The sequence below is a fragment of the Hyperolius riggenbachi genome, chromosome 6 (genome assembly GCF_040937935.1).
Source record: "Hyperolius riggenbachi isolate aHypRig1 chromosome 6, aHypRig1.pri, whole genome shotgun sequence".
Taxonomy (NCBI): Eukaryota; Metazoa; Chordata; class Amphibia; order Anura; family Hyperoliidae; genus Hyperolius; species Hyperolius riggenbachi.
This window is the reverse complement of record NC_090651.1, coordinates 125,733,221-125,746,776: the sequence shown is the minus strand read 5'-3', so window position 1 is coordinate 125,746,776 and position 13,556 is coordinate 125,733,221.

Below are 13,556 nucleotides of genomic sequence, written 5' to 3'. Positions count from 1 at the left end.
ATGGCGGTCGACAAGAATTTTTCATGTTGAAGAAGAGTTTGGCATCGGGTTTGTTATAACATGCATTTGTTCCTTGTCCTTGCAACTTTATTACTTTTTTTCTCTGACTTTTTTTTCTCTTTTCCAGTATAATATGTATGCATGTATGAACAATCTTTTTTTACAGATAACTTTGTGTGCATTTTACGTGTAGTATTTTATACCTGTTATTGTATGTGTTAATGCATGTAAGTTGGTATTTTTTTGTCTGTCTTCTGTTTTTTTACAGATGGGGTTTACAAGTATTTTTCATGTTGAGGAAGAATTTTGCATGTGAATTGTTATGGCAGTGACAGTTGGACATATTTGTGTCTTCACATTCACTGTGCAGATTTTGCACACTAACTGTTAAAGAAAAGAAATCTGGAGAGGAATAGGGTGGCTATTGGGGAGGAGGAGGCCACAGTACAGGGTGGGCCATGTATATGGATACACTTTAATATGGCCATTGATTTAGATACACCGTTTTATGTTAATGGTGAAGTTAACAAACAACCACCGCTATTGGTCTGACACTAACCCACATTGGAAAGATCCCTCCAAGACTGTTGGAACAAAAAACTTGATAGTATGGTGTGGTTTATGGGGTGTATCCATAGATACGGTGTATCCATATAAATGGCCCACCCTGTAGTATCCTTTAGTTTTGCAATGTGTAATATTTTATTTCTTCCATTGTATGTGTAAATGCATGTATGTTGTTTTCTCTTTTTCTGTTTTGTCTCTCTTCTGTTTTCTTACAGATGGCGGTCGACAAGAAATTTTTATGTTGAAGAAGAGTTTGGCATCGGGTTTGTTATAACATGTATTTGTTCTTTCTCCTTGCAACTTTTTTACTCTTTTTGTCTGACTTTTTTTTCTCTTTTCCAGTATAATATGTATGCATGTATGAACAATCTTTTTTTACAGATCACTGTGTATGCATTTAACGTGTAGTATTTTATATCTGTTATTGTATGTGTAATGCCTGTAAGTTGGTATTTTTTTGTCTGTCTTCTGTTTTTTTACAGATGGGGTTTACAACTATTTTTCATGTTGAGGAAGAATTTTGCATGTGAATTGTTATGGCGGTGACAGTTGGGCATATTTGTGTCTTCACATTTACTGTGCAGATTTTGCACATTAACTGTTAAAGAAGAGAAATCTGGAGAGGAATAGGGTGGCTATTGGGGAGGAGGAGGCCACAGTACAGGGTGGGCCATTTATATGGATACACTTTAATATGGCCATTTATATAGATACACCGTTTTATGTGAATGGTGAAGTTAACAAACAACCACCGCTATTGGTCTGACACTAACCCACATTGGAAAGATCCCTCCAAGACTGTTGGAACAAAAAAATTGATGGTGTGGTGTGGTTTATGGGGTGTATCCATAGATACGGTGTATCCATATAAATGGCCCACCCTGTAGTATCCTTTAGTTTTGCAATGTGTAATATTTTATTTCATCCATTGTATGTGTAAATGCATGTATGTTGTTTTCTCTTTTTCTGTTTTGTCTCTCTACTGTTTTTTTACAGATGGCAGTCGACAAGAAATTTTCATGTTGAAGAAGAGTTTGGCATCGGGTTTGTTATAACATGTATTTGTTCTTTGTCCTTGCAACTTTATTACTCTTTTTGTCTGACTTTTTTTCTCTTTTCCAGTATAATATGTATGCATGTATAAACAATCTTTTTTTACAGATCACTTTGTGTGCATTTTACGTGTAGTATTTTATATCTGTTATTGTATGTGTTAATGCATGTAAGTTGGTATTTTTTTGTCTGTCTTCTGTTTTTTTACAGATGGGGTTTACAAGTATTTTTCCTGTTGAGGAAGAATTTTGCATGTGAATTGTTATGGCGGTGACAGTTGGGCATATTTGTGTCTTCACATTCACTGTGCAGATTTTGCACACTAACTGTTAAAGAAAAGAAATCTGGAGAGGAATAGGGTGGCTATTGAGGAGGAGGAGGCCACAGTTCAGGGTGGGCCATTTATATGGATACACTTTAATATGGCCATTTATATAGATACACCGTTTTATGTGAATGGTAAAGTTAACAAACAACCACCACTATTGGTCTGACACTAACCCACATTGGAAAGATCCCTCCAAGACTGTTGGAACAAAAAACTTGATAGTATGGTGTGGTTTATGGGGTGTATCCATAGATACGGTGTATCCATATAAATGGCACACCCTGTAGTATCCTTTAGGTTTGCAATGTGTAATATTTTATTTCTTCCATTGTATGTGTAAATGCATGTATGTTGTTTTCTTTTTTTCTGTTTTGTCTCTCTTCTGTTTTCTTACAGATGGCGGTCGACAAGAAATTTTTATGTTGAAGAAGAGTTTGGCATCGGGTTTGTTATAACATGTATTTGTTCTTTCTCCTTGCAACTTTATTATTTTTTTTATCTGACTTTTTTTTCTCTTTTCCAGTATAATATGTATGCATGTATAAACAATCTTTTTTTACAGATCACTGTGTATGCATTTAACGTGTAGTATTTTATATCTGTTATTGTATGTGTTAATGCCTGTAAGTTGGTATTTTTTGTCTGTCTTCTGTTTTTTTACAGATGGGGTTTACAACTATTTTTCATGTTGAGGAAGAATTTTGCATGTGAATTGTTATGGCGGTGACAGTTGGGCATATTTGTGTCTTCACATTTACTGTGCAGATTTTGCACATTAACTGTTAAAGAAGAGAAATCTGGAGAGGAATAGGGTGGCTATTGGGGAGGAGGAGGCCACAGTACAGGGTGGGCCATTTATATGGATACACTTTAATATGGCCATTTATATAGATACACCGTTTTATGTGAATGGTGAAGTTAACAAACAACCACCGCTATTGGTCTGACACTAACCCACATTGGAAAGATCCCTCCAAGACTGTTGGAACAAAAAAATTGATGGTGTGGTGTGGTTTATGGGGTGTATCCATAGATACGGTGTATCCATTTAAATGGCCCACCCTGTAGTATCCTTTAGTTTTGCAATTTGTAATATTTTATTTCATCCATTGTATGTGTAAATGCATGTATGTTGTTTTCTCTTTTTCTGTTTTGTCTCTCTTCTGTTTCTTTACAGATGGCGGTCGACAAGAAATTTTCATGTTGAAGAAGAGTTTGGCATCGGGTTTGTTATAACATGTATTTGTTCTTTGTCCTTGCAACTTTATTACTCATTTTGTTTGACTTTTTTTCTCTTTTCCAGTATAATATGTATGCATGTATAAACAATCTTTTTTTACAGATCACTTTGTGTGCATTTTACGTGTAGTATTTTATATCTGTTATTGTATGTGTTAATGCATGTAAGTTGGTATTTTTTTGTCTGTCTTCTGTTTTTTTACAGATGGGGTTTACAAGTATTTTTCATGTTGAGGAAGAATTTTGCATGTGAATTGTTATGGCGGTGACAGTTGGGCATATTTGTGTCTTCACATTCACTGTGCAGATTTTGCACACTAACTGTTAAAGAAAAGAAATCTGGAGAGGAATAGGGTGGCTATTGGGGAGGAGGAGGCCACAGTACAGGGTGGGCCATTTATATGGATACACTTTTTAATATGGCCATTTATATAGATACACCGTTTTATGTGAATGGTAAAGTTAACAAACAACCACCACTATTGGTCTGACACTAACCCACATTGGAAAGATCCCTCCAAGACTGTTGGAACAAAAAACTTGATAGTATGGTGTGGTTTATGGGGTGTATCCATAGATACGGTGTATCCATATAAATGGCCCACCCTGTAGTATCCTTTAGGTTTGCAATGTGTAATATTTTATTTCTTCCATTGTATGTGTAAATGCATGTATGTTGTTTTCTCTTTTTCTGTTTTGTCTCTCTTCTGTTTTCTTACAGATGGCGGTCGACAAGAAATTTTTATGTTGAAGAAGAGTTTGGCATCGGGTTTGTTATAACATGTATTTGTTCTTTCTCCTTGCAACTTTTTTACTCTTTTTGTCTGACTTTCTTTTCTCTTTTCCAGTATAATATGTATGCATGTATGAACAATCTTTTTTTACAGATCACTGTGTATGCATTTAACGTGTAGTATTTTATATCTGTTATTGTATGTGTTAATGCCTGTAAGTTGGTATTTTTTTGTCTGTCTTCTGTTTTTTTACAGATGGGGTTTACAACTATTTTTCATGTTGAGGAAGAATTTTGCATGTGAATTGTTATGGCGGTGACAGTTGGGCATATTTGTGTCTTCACATTTACTGTGCAGATTTTGCACATTAACTGTTAAAGAAGAGAAATCTGGAGAGGAATAGGGTGGCTATTGGGGAGGAGGAGGCCACAGTACAGGGTGGGCCATTTATATGGATACACTTTAATATGGCCATTTATATAGATACACCGTTTTATGTGAATGGTGAAGTTAACAAACAACCACCGCTATTGGTCTGACACTAACCCACATTGGAAAGATCCCTCCAAGACTGTTGGAACAAAAAAATTGATGGTGTGGTGTGGTTTATGGGGTGTATCCATAGATACGGTGTATCCATATAAATTGCCCACCCTGTAGTATCCTTTAGTTTTGCAATGTGTAATATTTTATTTCATCCATTGTATGTGTAAATGCATGTATGTTGTTTTCTCTTTTTCTGTTTTGTCTCTCTTCTGTTTTTTTACAGATGGCGGTCGACAAGAAATTTTCATGTTGAAGAAGAGTTTGGCATCGGGTTTGTTATAACATGTATTTGTTCTTTGTCCTTGCAACTTTATTACTCTTTTTGTCTGACTTTTTTTTTCTTTTCCAGTATAATATGTATGCATGTATGAACAATCTTTTTTTACAGATCACTTTGTGTGCATTTTACGTGTAGTATTTTATATCTGTTATTGTATGTGTTAATGCATGTAAGTTGGTATTTTTTTGTCTGTCTTCTGTTTTTTTACAGATGGGGTTTACAAGTATTTTTCATGGTGAGGAAGAATTTTGCATATGAATTGTTATGGCGGTGACAGTTGGGCATATTTGTGTCTTCACATTCAATGTGCAGATTTTGCACACTAACTGTTAAAGAAAATAAATCTGGAGAGGAATAGGGTGGCTATTGGGGAGGAGGAGGCCACAGTACAGGGTGGGCCATTTATATGGATACACTTTAATATGGCCATTTATATAGATACACCGTTTTATGTGAATGGTGAAGTTAACAAACAACCACCTCTATTGGTCTGACACTAACCCACATTGGAAAGATCCCTCCAAGACTGTTGGAACAAAAAACTTGATAGTATGGTGTGGTTTATGGGGTGTATCCATAGATACGGTGTATCCATATAAATGGCCCACCCTGTAGCATCCTTTAGTTTTGCAATGTGTAATATTTTATTTCTTCCATTGTATGTGTAAATGCATGTATGTTGTTTTCTCTTTTTCTGTTTTGTCTCTCTTCTGTTTTCTTACAGATGGCGGTCGACAAGAAATTTTTATGTTGAAGAAGAGTTTGGCATCGGGTTTGTTATAACATGTATTTGTTCTTTGTCCTTGCAACTTTATTACTCTTTTTGTCTGACTTTTTTTTTCTTTTCCAGTATAATATGTATGCATGTATGAACAATCTTTTTTTACAGATCACTTTGTGTGCATTTTACGTGTAGTATTTTATATCTGTTATTGTATGTGTTAATGCATGTAAGTTGGTATTTTTTTGTCTGTCTTCTGATTTTTTACAGATGGGGTTTACAAGTATTTTTCATGTTGAGGAAGAATTTTGCATGTGAATTGTTATGGCGGTGACAGTTGGGCAAATTTGTGTCTTCACATTCACTGTGCAGATTTTGCACACTAACTGTTAAAGAAAAGAAATCTGGAGAGGAATAGGGTGGCTATTATGGAGGAGGAGGCCACAGTACAGAGTGGGCCATTTATATGGATACACTTTAATATGGCCATTTATATAGATACACCGTTTTATGTGAATGGTGAAGTTAACAAACAACCACCGCTATTGGTCTGACACTAACCCACATTGGAAAGATCCCTCCAAGACTGTTGGAACAAAAAACTTGATAGTATGGTGTGGTTTATGGGGTGTATCCATAGATACGGTGTATCCATATAAATGGCCCACCCTGTAGTATCCTTTAGTTTTGCAATGTGTAATATTTTATTTCATCCATTGTATGTGTAAATGCATGTATGTTGTTTTCTCTTTTTCTGTTTTGTCTCTCTTCTGTTTTTTTACAGATGGCAGTCGACAAGAAATTTTCATGTGGAAGAAGAGTTTGGCATCGGGTTTGTTATAACATGTATTTGGTCTTTGTCCTTGCAACTTTATTACTCGTTTTGTCTGACTTTTTTTCTCTTTTCCAGTATAATATGTATGCATGGATAAACAATCTTTTTTTACAGATCACTTTGTGTGCATTTTACGTGTAGTATTTTATATCTGTTATTGTATGTGTTAATGCATGTAAGTTGGTATTTTTTTGTCTGTCTTCTGCTTTTTTACAGATGGGGTTTACAAGTATTTTTCATGGTGAAGAAGAATTTTGCATGTGAATTGTTATGGCGGTGACAGTTGGGCAAATTTGTGTCTTCACATTCACTGTGCAGATTTTGCACACTAACTGTTAAAGAAAAGAAATCTGGAGAGGAATAGGGTGGCTATTATGGAGGAGGAGGCCACAGTACAGAGTGGGCCATTTATATGGATACACTTTAATATGGCCATTTATATAGATACACCGTTTTATGTGAATGGTGAAGTTAACAAACAACCACCGCTATTGGTCTGACACTAACCCACATTGGAAAGATCCCTCCAAGACTGTTGGAACAAAAAACTTGATAGTATGGTGTGGTTTATGGGGTGTATCCATAGATACGGTGTATCCATATAAATGGCCCACCCTGTAGTATCCTTTAGTTTTGCAATGTGTAATATTTTATTTCATCCATTGTATGTGTAAATGCATGTATGTTGTTTTCTCTTTTTCTGTTTTGTCTCTCTTCTGTTTTTTTACAGATGGCAGTCGACAAGAAATTTTCATGTGGAAGAAGAGTTTGGCATCGGGTTTGTTATAACATGTATTTGGTCTTTGTCCTTGCAACTTTATTACTCGTTTTGTCTGACTTTTTTTCTCTTTTCCAGTATAATATGTATGCATGGATAAACAATCTTTTTTTACAGATCACTTTGTGTGCATTTTACGTGTAGTATTTTATATCTGTTATTGTATGTGTTAATGCATGTAAGTTGGTATTTTTTTGTCTGTCTTCTGCTTTTTTACAGATGGGGTTTACAAGTATTTTTCATGGTGAAGAAGAATTTTGCATGTGAATTGTTATGGCGGTGACAGTTGGGCATATTTGTGTCTTCACATTCACTGTGCAGATTTTGCACACTAACTGTTAAAGAAAAGAAATCTGGAGAGGAATAGGGTGGCTATTGGGGAGGAGGAGGCCACAGTACAGGGTGGGCCATTTATATGGATACACTTTAATATGGCCATTTATATAGATACACCGTTTTATGTGAATGGTGAAGTTAACAAACAACCACCGCTATTGGTCTGACACTAACCCACATTGGAAAGATCCCTCCAAGACTGTTGGAACAAAAAAATTGATGGTGTGGTGTGGTTTATGGGGTGTATCCATAGATACGGTGTATCCATATAAATGGCCCACCCTGTAGTATCCTTTAGTTTTGCAATGTGTAATATTTTATTTCATCCATTGTATGTGTAAATGCATGTATGTTGTTTTCTCTTTTTCTGTTTTGTCTCTCTTCTGTTTTTTTACAGATGGCGGTCGACAAGAAATTTTCATGTTGAAGAAGAGTTTGGCATCGGGTTTGTTATAACATGTATTTGTTCTTTGTCCTTGCAACTTTATTACTCTTTTTGTCTGACTTTTTTTTTCTTTTCCAGTATAATATGTATGCATGTATGAACAATCTTTTTTTACAGATCACTTTGTGTGCATTTTACGTGTAGTATTTTATATCTGTTATTGTATGTGTTAATGCATGTAAGTTGGTATTTTTTTGTCTGTCTTCTGTTTTTTTACAGATGGGGTTTACAAGTATTTTTCATGGTGAGGAAGAATTTTGCATATGAATTGTTATGGCGGTGACAGTTGGGCATATTTGTGTCTTCACATTCAATGTGCAGATTTTGCACACTAACTGTTAAAGAAAATAAATCTGGAGAGGAATAGGGTGGCTATTGGGGAGGAGGAGGCCACAGTACAGGGTGGGCCATTTATATGGATACACTTTAATATGGCCATTTATATAGATACACCGTTTTATGTGAATGGTGAAGTTAACAAACAACCACCTCTATTGGTCTGACACTAACCCACATTGGAAAGATCCCTCCAAGACTGTTGGAACAAAAAACTTGATAGTATGGTGTGGTTTATGGGGTGTATCCATAGATACGGTGTATCCATATAAATGGCCCACCCTGTAGTATCCTTTAGTTTTGCAATGTGTAATATTTTATTTCTTCCATTGTATGTGTAAATGCATGTATGTTGTTTTCTCTTTTTCTGTTTTGTCTCTCTTCTGTTTTCTTACAGATGGCGGTCGACAAGAAATTTTTATGTTGAAGAAGAGTTTGGCATCGGGTTTGTTATAACATGTATTTGTTCTTTGTCCTTGCAACTTTATTACTCTTTTTGTCTGACTTTTTTTTTCTTTTCCAGTATAATATGTATGCATGTATGAACAATCTTTTTTTACAGATCACTTTGTGTGCATTTTACGTGTAGTATTTTATATCTGTTATTGTATGTGTTAATGTATGTAAGTTGGTATTTTTTTGTCTGTCTTCTGATTTTTTACAGATGGGGTTTACAAGTATTTTTCATGTTGAGGAAGAATTTTGCATGTGAATTGTTATGGCGGTGACAGTTGGGCAAATTTGTGTCTTCACATTCACTGTGCAGATTTTGCACACTAACTGTTAAAGAAAAGAAATCTGGAGAGGAATAGGGTGGCTATTATGGAGGAGGAGGCCACAGTACAGAGTGGGCCATTTATATGGATACACTTTAATATGGCCATTTATATAGATACACCGTTTTATGTGAATGGTGAAGTTAACAAACAACCACCGCTATTGGTCTGACACTAACCCACATTGGAAAGATCCCTCCAAGACTGTTGGAACAAAAAACCTGATAGTATGGTGTGGTTTATGGGGTGTATCCATAGATACGGTGTATCCATATAAATGGCCCACCCTGTAGTATCCTTTAGTTTTGCAATGTGTAATATTTTATTTCATCCATTGTATGTGTAAATGCATGTATGTTGTTTTCTCTTTTTCTGTTTTGTCTCTCTTCTGTTTTTTTACAGATGGCAGTCGACAAGAAATTTTCATGTGGAAGAAGAGTTTGGCATCGGGTTTGTTATAACATGTATTTGGTCTTTGTCCTTGCAACTTTATTACTCGTTTTGTCTGACTTTTTTTCTCTTTTCCAGTATAATATGTATGCATGGATAAACAATCTTTTTTTACAGATCACTTTGTGTGCATTTTACGTGTAGTATTTTATATCTGTTATTGTATGTGTTAATGCATGTAAGTTGGTATTTTTTTGTCTGTCTTCTGCTTTTTTACAGATGGGGTTTACAAGTATTTTTCATGGTGAAGAAGAATTTTGCATGTGAATTGTTATGGCGGTGACAGTTGGGCATATTTGTGTCTTCACATTCACTGTGCAGATTTTGCACACTAACTGTTAAAGAAAAGAAATCTGGAGAGGAATAGGGTGGCTATTGGGGAGGAGGAGGCCACAGTACAGGGTGGGCCATTTATATGGATACACTTTAATATGGCCATTTATATAGATACACCATTTTATGTGAATGGTGAAGTTAACAAACAACCACCACTATTGGTCTGACACTAACCCACATTGGAAAGATCCCTCCAAGACTGTTGGAACAAAAAACTTGATAGTATGGTGTGGTTTATGGGGTGTATCCATAGATACGGTGTATCCATATAAATGGCCCACCCTGTAGTATCCTTTAGTTTTGCAATGTGTAATATTTTATTTCTTCCATTGTATGTGTAAATGCATGTATGTTGTTTTCTCTTTTTCTGTTTTGTCTCTCTTCTGTTTTCTTACAGATGGCGGTCGACAAGAAATTTTTATGTTGAAGAAGAGTTTGGCATCGGGTTTGTTATAACATGTATTTGTTCTTTCTCCTTGCAACTTTATTACTCTTTTTGTCTGACTTTCTTTTCTCTTTTCCAGTATAATATGTATGCATGTATGAACAATCTTTTTTTACAGATCACTGTGTATGCATTTAACGTGTAGTATTTTATATCTGTTATTGTATGTGTTAATGCCTGTAAGTTGGTATTTTTTTGTCTGTCTTCTGTTTTTTTTACAGATGGGGTTTACAACTATTTTTCATGTTGAGGAAGAATTTTGCATGTGAATTGTTATGGCGGTGACAGTTGGGCATATTTGTGTCTTCACATTTACTGTGCAGATTTTGCACACTAACTGTTAAAGAAGAGAAATCTGGAGAGGAATAGGGTGGCTATTGGGGAGGAGGAGGCCACAGTACAGGGTGGGCCATTTATATGGATACACTTTAATATGGCCATTTATATAGATACACCGTTTTATGTGAATGGTGAAGTTAACAAACAACCACCGCTATTGGTCTGACACTAACCCACATTGGAAAGATCCCTCCAAGACTGTTGGAACAAAAAAATTGATGGTGTGGTGTGGTTTATGGGGTGTATCCATAGATACGGTGTATCCATATAAATGGCCCACCCTGTAGTATCCTTTAGTTTTGCAATGTGTAATATTTTATTTCATCCATTGTATGTGTAAATGCATGTATGTTGTTTTCTCTTTTTCTGTTTTGTCTCTCTTCTGTTTTTTTACAGATGGCGGTCGACAAGAAATTTTCATGTTGAAGAAGAGTTTGGCATCGGGTTTGTTATAACATGTATTTGTTCTTTGTCCTTGCAACTTTATTACTCTTTTTGTCTGACTTTTTTTTTCTTTTCCAGTATAATATGTATGCATGTATGAACAATCTTTTTTTACAGATCACTTTGTGTGCATTTTACGTGTAGTATTTTATATCTGTTATTGTATGTGTTAATGCATGTAAGTTGGTATTTTTTTGTCTGTCTTCTGTTTTTTTACAGATGGGGTTTACAAGTATTTTTCATGGTGAGGAAGAATTTTGCATGTGAATTGTTATGGCGGTGACAGTTGGGCATATTTGTGTCTTCACATTCAATGTGCAGATTTTGCACACTAACTGTTAAAGAAAATAAATCTGGAGAGGAATAGGGTGGCTATTGGGGAGGAGGAGGCCACAGTACAGGGTGGGCCATTTATATAGATACACTTTAATATGGCCATTTATATAGATACACCGTTTTATGTGAATGGTGAAGTTAACAAACAACCACCTCTATTGGTCTGACACTAACCCACATTGGAAAGATCCCTCCAAGACTGTTGGAACAAAAAACTTGATAGTATGGTGTGGTTTATGGGGTGTATCCATAGATACGGTGTATCCATATAAATGGCCCACCCTGTAGTATCCTTTAGTTTTGCAATGTGTAATATTTTATTTCTTCCATTGTATGTGTAAATGCATGTATGTTGTTTTCTCTTTTTCTGTTTTGTCTCTCTTCTGTTTTCTTACAGATGGCGGTCGACAAGAAATTTTTATGTTGAAGAAGAGTTTGGCATCGGGTTTGTTATAACATGTATTTGTTCTTTGTCCTTGCAACTTTATTACTCTTTTTGTCTGACTTTTTTTTTCTTTTCCAGTATAATATGTATGCATGTATGAACAATCTTTTTTTACAGATCACTTTGTGTGCATTTTACGTGTAGTATTTTATATCTGTTATTGTATGTGTTAATGCATGTAAGTTGGTATTTTTTTGTCTGTCTTCTGATTTTTTACAGATGGGGTTTACAAGTATTTTTCATGTTGAAGAAGAATTTTGCATGTGAATTGTTATGGCGGTGACAGTTGGGCAAATTTGTGTCTTCACATTCAATGTGCAGATTTTGCACACTAACTGTTAAAGAAAATAAATCTGGAGAGGAATAGGGTGGCTATTGGGGAGGAGGAGGCCACAGTACAGGGTGGGCCATTTATATAGATACACTTTAATATGGCCATTTATATAGATACACCGTTTTATGTGAATGGTGAAGTTAACAAACAACCACCTCTATTGGTCTGACACTAACCCACATTGGAAAGATCCCTCCAAGACTGTTGGAACAAAAAACTTGATAGTATGGTGTGGTTTATGGGGTGTATCCATAGATACGGTGTATCCATATAAATGGCCCACCCTGTAGTATCCTTTAGTTTTGCAATGTGTAATATTTTATTTCTTCCATTGTATGTGTAAATGCATGTATGTTGTTTTCTCTTTTTCTGTTTTGTCTCTCTTCTGTTTTCTTACAGATGGCGGTCGACAAGAAATTTTTATGTTGAAGAAGAGTTTGGCATCGGGTTTGTTATAACATGTATTTGTTCTTTGTCCTTGCAACTTTATTACTCTTTTTGTCTGACTTTTTTTTTCTTTTCCAGTATAATATGTATGCATGTATGAACAATCTTTTTTTACAGATCACTTTGTGTGCATTTTACGTGTAGTATTTTATATCTGTTATTGTATGTGTTAATGCATGTAAGTTGGTATTTTTTTGTCTGTCTTCTGATTTTTTACAGATGGGGTTTACAAGTATTTTTCATGTTGAAGAAGAATTTTGCATGTGAATTGTTATGGCGGTGACAGTTGGGCAAATTTGTGTCTTCACATTCACTGTGCAGATTTTGCACACTAACTGTTAAAGAAAAGAAATCTGGAGAGGAATAGGGTGGCTATTATGGAGGAGGAGGCCACAGTACAGAGTGGGCCATTTATATGGATACACTTTAATATGGCCATTTATATAGATACACCGTTTTATGTGAATGGTGAAGTTAACAAACAACCACCGCTATTGGTCTGACACTAACCCACATTGGAAAGATCCCTCCAAGACTGTTGGAACAAATACATTGATGGTATGGTGTGGTTTATGGGGTGTATCCATAGATACGGTGTATCTATATAAATGGCCCACCGTGTAGTATCCTTTAGTTTTGCAATGTGTAATATTTTATTTCTTCCATTGTATGTGTAAATGCATGTACGTTGTTTTCTCTTTTTCTGTTTTGTCTCTCTTCTGTTTTCTTACAGATGGCGGTCGACAAGAATTTTTCATGTTGAAGAAGAGTTTGGCATCGGGTTTGTTATAACATGCATTTGTTCTTTGTCCTTGCAACTTTATTACTCTTTTTCTCTGAATTTTTTTTCTCTTTTCCAGTATAATATGTATGCATGTATGAACAATCTTTTTTTACAGATCACTTTGTGTGCATTTTACGTGTAGTATTTTATATCTGTTATTGTATGTGTTAATGCATGTAAGTTGGTATTTTTTTGTCTGTCTTCTGTTTTTTTACAGATGGG